This window comes from Salmo salar, unplaced genomic scaffold (genome assembly GCF_905237065.1).
Source record: "Salmo salar unplaced genomic scaffold, Ssal_v3.1, whole genome shotgun sequence".
Classification (NCBI taxonomy): domain Eukaryota; kingdom Metazoa; phylum Chordata; class Actinopteri; order Salmoniformes; family Salmonidae; genus Salmo; species Salmo salar.
In genome coordinates this window covers 36,646-44,252 of record NW_025547562.1, presented here as the reverse complement: position 1 = coordinate 44,252, position 7,607 = coordinate 36,646, and the positions used below count along the sequence as shown (strand labels likewise).

The window sequence follows — 7,607 nt, the reverse complement described above, 5'->3', positions numbered from 1 at the left end:
GGTGGTAGGCAATAAATAGGCCATAGGAGCAAATAATTACAATTTAGCAGATTAACACTGGAGTGATAAATGAGCATATGAGATGTGCAATAATACTTGTGCAAAAAGAGCAGAAAAGTTAATAAAATAAAAACAGTAAGGGGATAGTAGGTAGATTCACCATCTATCTGACATTGCCCACCCTATGTACAACTGCACGATCGGTTAGCTGCTCAGATAGCTGATGTTTAAAGTTGGCGAGGGAAATAAAAGTCTCCAACTTCAGCGACTTTTGCAATTCGCGTCCAAGTCACTGGCAGCAGAGAACTGGAATAGGCGCCCAAGGAGTTGGCTTTGGGGTAATCAGTGAGATATACCTGCTGGGCGTGTGCTACGGGTGAGTGTTGTTATCGTGACCAGAGTGAACTGAGAGTAAGGTGGAGCTTTACCAAGCATAGTCTTATAGATGACCTGGAGCCAGTGGGTGTGGCGTCGAATATTAGCGAGGGCCAGCCCGAGGCTAGAGCATACAAGGTCGCAGTGGTGGGTGGTATAAGGTGATTTGCTAACAAAAACAGATGGCACTGTGATAGACTGCATCAGATTTGACTGAGTGAGTATTGCAGAGCTATTTTGTAGATGACTGTCGCCGAAGTCAGGATCTAGGATGGTCAGTTTTAAATAAGTTTGCCATGTGAAGGAGGCTTTGTTAGCATCTATTTGATTTTTGGATTGAATGTTTATTATGAGTCTGAGGTTTACAGTCTAGCCAGACACTAGGTATTTATAGTGATGTGCGGAACTTGTAAAATCGCATCTTATTTGTGTCACAAATCAATTCCACCCCCTTTCCTCACGTTCTGCTGTCTTCCCCTAGGTGCGGTGAAAAGTCCAATGCCAGTGCTCTATAAACCATCACAGGAGAACTAGGCATCACAAGAAAGCCTAATATTCAACCACACTTTTGTGCTCCATCCTCACCTGGTACTGTAATTGCTAAGCTATTATCGATACACTTAACAAACATATTCCACCCTTCAGTACATTCTGCTTTACAAGCTGGGTGCAGACGTGTTCTTTACAAAACAACGTTAATTACCTTTCAAAGCTCTACACTCAATCTAACATTCTACCATCCAATCCCTAAGACATGCGTTATCACACAACACATCCACAGATTCTCAAAAGAGCGTGCAATTGGTATACTGACTGCAGACTGTCCACAGAGTGTTGCCAAGAATTAATGTTCATTTCTCTACCACTAACCACCTCCACGTTGTTTTAGAAAAAGTGTGAGGCCAGTTGGACGTACTGACAACTGCATACCACGTTAGTGTGCGACATTTGCTGATGTCAATGTTAGGGTATGGGCTGGCATTAGGTACGAACAAACAAACAATTGCATTTTATCGATGGCAATTTGAATGCACAGAGAAACTGTGACTCATTGTCGTGCCATTCATCCGCCCGACATCACCTCATGTTTTCAGCATGTAATGGACGGCCCATGTTGCCCGGATCTGTACACAATTCCTGGAAGCTGAAAATGTCCCAGTTCTTCCACAGACCTGCATACTCACCAGACAACTCACCCATCAAGCATGTTTGGGATGCTCTAGATCGGCGTGTACGACAGCGTGTTCCAGTTCCCGGCTAATATACAGCAACTTCACACAGCCATTGAAGAGGAGTGGAACAACATTCGGCTTGGGGGATTCGAACCAGCAACTTTTCAGTTACTGGCCCAATTCTCTCTAACCACTAAGCTACCTGCCGCCCAACTATGCAAAGGAGATGTGTCACAAGATACTGACTGGTTTCCTGATCCATGCCCCTGCCTTTTTTGTAAGGTATTTGTGACCAACAGATGCATGTGTATTCCTAGTCATGTGAAATCCATGGATTAGGGCCTAATGAATTTATTTCAATTGACCGATTTCCTTATTTGAACTGTAAGTCAGTAAAATCTTAGAAATTGTTACATGTTGCATTTATATTTTTGTTCAGTGTTGTGCTTTCACAAAAATATATTCTGCCCTAATAAAATCACAGGCAGTGGGAGAGGGGCACACACATTTGTTCTGAAAATGGAGGATGGAAACGGACGAGGACTTCCAGGTAGGACCTCAGCAATAGATCTAAATGAGCAGTGTCATGTTTGGGCAGCAACACAGGCCTTGGCCCTAAAGAGTGAAATGTGGGTATAAATAGGGTAGTGCTGCTTGTCACTTTAAACCTGGATTAGGGTCGGCTAAGCCATGACAGAGCTTAGCTCTAAAGTTAGCCACATGGCCAATGGCAACAGTGAGCTTAGAGAAGGGGGCGTGGGGGATGGGGAGGGGGTCAGACAAAGGGCTTTCCGCTTTACTGGTCACGGGATAGAAAATAAAAAGTTGGACAAGCACAATAGGAAAGCCGTTTGGGAATCAACAGTTGACTGGCTTCAGATTCCCCCACCTGATATGGACATCCTCTTAGATGGTGACAGGAGGTGGTAGTAGCGGCCTGGACTGATCGTTCAGATGTACAGGTCAGGAGGCTGATGGTCAATCCCATTGAAACTAGTCACAACGTTACCACATTTAACTGGTTTGCAAACATTGTCACCGGGCTGGCCCATGTGTTAAGGTGTTACATGGTGCAGCTAAAGGTCGATGGTGGTCAGTGCATTCTCTGACAAACGAGTGATTAAGCAACCAGAAGGCAGTTACCTTGGCCTGTCTCACATCATAGAAATACAGCAGGATTGGATGGACAAAAAGCCACAGGTGATGGTTTATGGACTGGCCAAGACTTCAAAACTAATTCAGAAAATGCCATACACATGATGTGTTAGGTTAATTGTGACAACTCTCACGACAGAGGCAAACACTCTGCCTTGTAATGAGTTGCCACACCGCAAGAGAAAAAAAAGGTTTGCTATATATACTGCCAGTACCAGCTGTTTTTCTTCTTTTTCTGAACTTGTCAGACAACCTTATCATGAACAGAGAGTAGAACACGGTTTCCACAACACTTCCTGCCATCAAGAGCCACAGTCAAAGTCAGAAGGGGCTAGGGCTGAGCGATATATCTAATTAATTTGAATGTGCATTTTAGCGCGAAATTCCAAACACATGCATCTCAAGAATAAAGCTGTCCCGTTTTTTATGAGCATTTGTGTCTGCTTGTCTTTTTACTCCAGTGCTGTGTGCACCTTCCCATTCACACCAAGCCCCTCCCCTGCCACTCACAACAACAAAGTTGTTAGACTACTTCTTTCTCTATGACAACAAGCAGTTTAAACTGGCCATTTGCATTTGAGGTTTGGTACAACAGAATCACTCATATGGACACCGAAACACATTCGAGACATTTTACTGTAGTAGAAAAGTGAACCTTCCCAATGACACCCTTTATGTCTCAAATCCCAAAATTTAGCACAGAGCAGACCCTGTCTAATCTACTAAGCTGTCTAGCCTGTTTTATAAATGTGCAATGAGCATAAAAACTAACAACTAAAACATTATGAAATTTCTATTTGATCAATTAAGTAGCAAATAAGCCATTCCATGGTTTTGTTAACCAAATTCAACACCCATTTAAAATATATATACATATTTCACCTTTATTTAACCAGGTAAGCTAGTTGAGTTAAGTTCTCATTTACAACTGCGACCTGGCCAAGATAAAGCATTGACCTCCATATAAAAACACCATCTGCTGGAGAAGACAGATTTTGGGCCCAGCTATCCCTCTCGCTTCACCTCTTCCTCTCTGGTGTGACTCACAAATTTCAGTTAATTACTATAGCTCCTGCCTTGGGCCAATCAGTGACATCGTTCACCCAAGTTTCATCAAACTCGGGCCAGCGCTGTCGGAGATGGCGTTCTTACTAACGTATCGAACAGAGACCGATCCACAGTCCCCTACCTGATTTCATTGTGGAAGAACGACAAAGTGGACAGGCTAGTATGTTGTTCAAACAGTTGGAGACAGACAACATGGTGGAGCCAAAGATTTTTATAACTAACCCAAGATAGAGCACAGCCTGGCGTTTCCAACGGAACAAATGAGTCATAGTGGGGAGAACAAGCAAGGAGTGGGCAGAGCCAAGCAAGAGCAAGAGAGGTCCTATTACGCGTTTCTAGCATATTTCCGTTAAGGAACACCTACTCTGAAGTGTGTGTGTGTGCAACAACTCAATTTGCCCTTGCACTCCTCCTAAACAACATTTTAATTGTTTGACTTTGACAAAGGGTAAAATCTCCAAAACTTAGTCCACTCTTCATAACGGATTCTAGCTTTGAGAACAGAAAACTGTTGAGGTCAAATGTTTCATCGAGGAGAAAATGATCACGATGTCGGCAAAAATCCATCTCGTTCCATCTTGGCTCACTGCCGGCCACTGGGCTCTCTCTCATCACCATTTAGGTAGTGAGTGGAAGTGTCAATCGGATGCTTCACACTTATACATCCGATGAAATGTCTGGATTATTGTTCTATCTGTGGTGGAGCCCTACAACATGATGCACCGCTATTACCATGATGTAGAGGAGCAATAACACAGAGAAAACAGACATGTGAAAATGTCTAGGTTAACTGCAGTACCATTACATTCAATAATTGTCAAAACATAAATAAGCGATAGCCTATAAATTGATACAGTAATAATCTGTATACATCTAGATCAATAGATTTCAAAAAGGGAAGAACAAAACAGCAGATTCAGGGGTTTGAACACCTGATGTGACTTTTAAACCAGTTAGACCAGACTTGGAGAGAGAGCATTTAAAAAAAAAATCTAACTAGACAAGTTCCAAGAGCAGCAGAATGCCCCACTTCCTGTTTTCTGAACTGTTCCCAGGCCAGCAGAAGCTCATGTCTGGCTCAGCCACTGTGCTCATTACAGCGGAAGGCCCCTGCAGATTTAGTAGCTGGAGGGGTTTATGTTGGTCTGACAGCCTCAGGTCTCCCATTACACAACATTTATCATACAGATCATAAGTTTGCTTCTGCCCCCATGTACACACACAGTCCCCAAGGCTCATATCTGTTACTATAGAAGCCATCATAAATCTAAGGAGTGGCCAGGACTGAGGGTAGGCAAACCTGTGTGGTATAGACAACTTCTCCCATGCACCAAACACTAACGCCTACATATTATTCAACAGTCATTAACCTCCACAATACTCCAAGAGTGGTGTGGTGGTCACAAACAGAAACACGGATAAGCGGAATCGTTTTAATCCATCAATCGTCCATAAGCTGCCCATAACAAAAGACGTGTTCAGAGTAAAAACCCAAGAGAAAGAAAGACATTAGGACTGCTACTTGCAAACAACACTGTCCCCTCACATTCCCCAAGTCTGCCCATATTTCTACTATTCATGCTTCGGTAGCCGATGTGAAATACCTAGTGGTGCGGGCTAGTAGTGTTCAATTACTACTAGTGCTGGCTCAGAGCTTGAAGTAGTTGTTTCCCTAGCACTTGAAGGGACACTGCTTTTGTGGAGCTATAGGTAATGATGCTTCTTGGGTGAAAGTTGGCGGTGTTCAGAGGGTCCTTGGTTCAAGTCCAGGTTGGGGCAAGGAGAGTGACGGAAGCTAACACTCCATTACATTACAAATCTACTGCAATCGCAGAGAATGTAATGTGCCATAATGTTTCCACCTCTAGTGTTTACAGTGTGCACAACTTTCAGCCCTGCTATAAGCTACTTGGCCAATGAAAAACAAACCCAAATCTGGATATTCCCTTTACTTTATAATGTAGTAAAGGCCATTGGCCTTCTTTAGACAGATAAGAGTCTAAAACCAGGGCACTGATGTTTCCTGTCCATGGAATTTGGAGTATCACAGTAGTACGTTATCATGGTGGAAACAGTTGCACCGAATGAAAGCCAGTGTGACCCATTGGTGCCCTTCACTCTGTGTAACCAACCACTAATGATATGGCTAAACCTACTGTAGCTTGCATTTAAACAATAAAAGCAAGTTATTACTTCAGCAAGTACGCTTTCAGCACATGATAATTGCATCCGCAGCCCTGAAAAACATGCTTAAGTATGCTTCTCCCTCATCCAGGCATGAATTGCAATGGGCCTGCTCCGACATAGAGCATCCTCCATTCAGGCTGCAAATGCATCACTTTCCTCCTTAACTAGCTTTTACTTTATGAAACAATTTGTCTTTAAGGACAATTTAGGATATGGCACATTCTTGGTTGAACATGGTGTGCGACATATTAGATTGTCCAAAAATATAAACAATTGTGGTGGTAAATTGTGCTTCAAAAATAAAGTATGCATATTTCCCTTGAATGGAGGATGTTTTATGTACAAGCCGATCCATAGGGGGACACTAGTGTATTACCGGGAATGCACATCCAACCTAGACGATAGTACATGGGCGCAAGATCTGTACTATCTTCTGCCTAGGCTACAGTATAACCGGTGTGTGTTAGACATAGCTAGCTAAATACTGGCAAACAAAACCTCCTAACCGAGGTTAGTGGCTAGCTTCGCATTCATTTTTATAACAGCATACACCAGACAGAACACGGAACATATTTAACGTTAAAGTAACTAGCTAGAGTTAGTTAGCTAACACAGCACCATCGTAAAATAGTCGTGTTTGTCATCTTAATAATGATTTGCCATTAATACTAATATTACAACAAAATGGGCACTTCAGGCCGAGTGATAAAGATTGAAGCAGCAAGCCAGCCATCTCTCATTTGCCCTACTAGTTCGTAGACCTAGGTAACGTTATCTCGCACTCTAACCAGGACCCATCGTTTTCAAAGAGAACAGCTAACTTGACGTTAAGCCTACTAACTACGCTAACATACACCAGACATCATTAGAATTCCGACGCTTCTTTGAAAATACAAAAATCCAAATAACAACTGATTCGTAATTAATCAAATTAAGTGGCTTGATTCCTAGTTAAGTGCAAATCCTCACCTTCCAGAAGACGCTGTATTATGGAGTCGATGTTTAATTTGTCCGGCTCCGCCATTTTACTTATTTTTTTGTCGTGGTTCAGGCAGTCAAGACCTTCGTTTCGTGTTGCTTCTTCGATGAGACAAAAAAACAAGTACCGATCAAGTTAAACAAACAACTGGGCAGCTTATATTTTGTTATGTCAAATTGAGGGGGGAAAAAATGTAATTTGGCTTTACTTTCCCTTCCGTGTTGTAGCTAGCTAGTTAGTTCAAGCTAGCTAGCCGATGTTAGTTAGCTAACAAACCAAGCTACCCGCTTTAGTTATAGCTAGCCAATAATGAATGATGCAAATATGAAATGTTAACATATAATCAACCTTTGATGTGACAATAGTCTTCCCGTGTAGAAGACAGGGCCCTTTCAGGTCTGTTTTGTGTCTTTTTGTCTTCGTATTTCAGAGTCCCCTTTCTCTTCCCCCCACTGAACTTAAAAAGGGCCGTGTTGTTCAGGGGAAGCGAGAAGAGAGGGGGTTGATACTAAGGCGAGCTTTAGATTTACTCAATGATGATTGGGTCACTGCTTGATTTTGAACCCATGTTGTCGTTTGCCATTGGATACCTTGTACATCCGTCACACACTGGTGCCCCACCTCCAGCTGTTTTACTGATGACATCAACGGTCGTCACTAGTTACCACTAC

The 7,607-nt window shown here is 42.7% G+C and overlaps 1 long non-coding RNA gene across 1 annotated transcript; it reads right to left on the bottom strand.

The window, feature by feature from the left end:
• Window positions 1–6,985: 6,985 nt before the first annotated feature.
• LOC123731974 (uncharacterized) lies at window positions 6,986–7,396 on the bottom strand. Its single transcript, XR_006762953.1, has 2 exons — window positions 7,285–7,396; window positions 6,986–7,037 (listed from the first exon to the last, which is right to left on the bottom strand). It is a non-coding gene; the product is annotated as an uncharacterized lncRNA (long non-coding RNA).
• Between the last annotated feature and the right edge of the window lie 211 nt (window positions 7,397–7,607).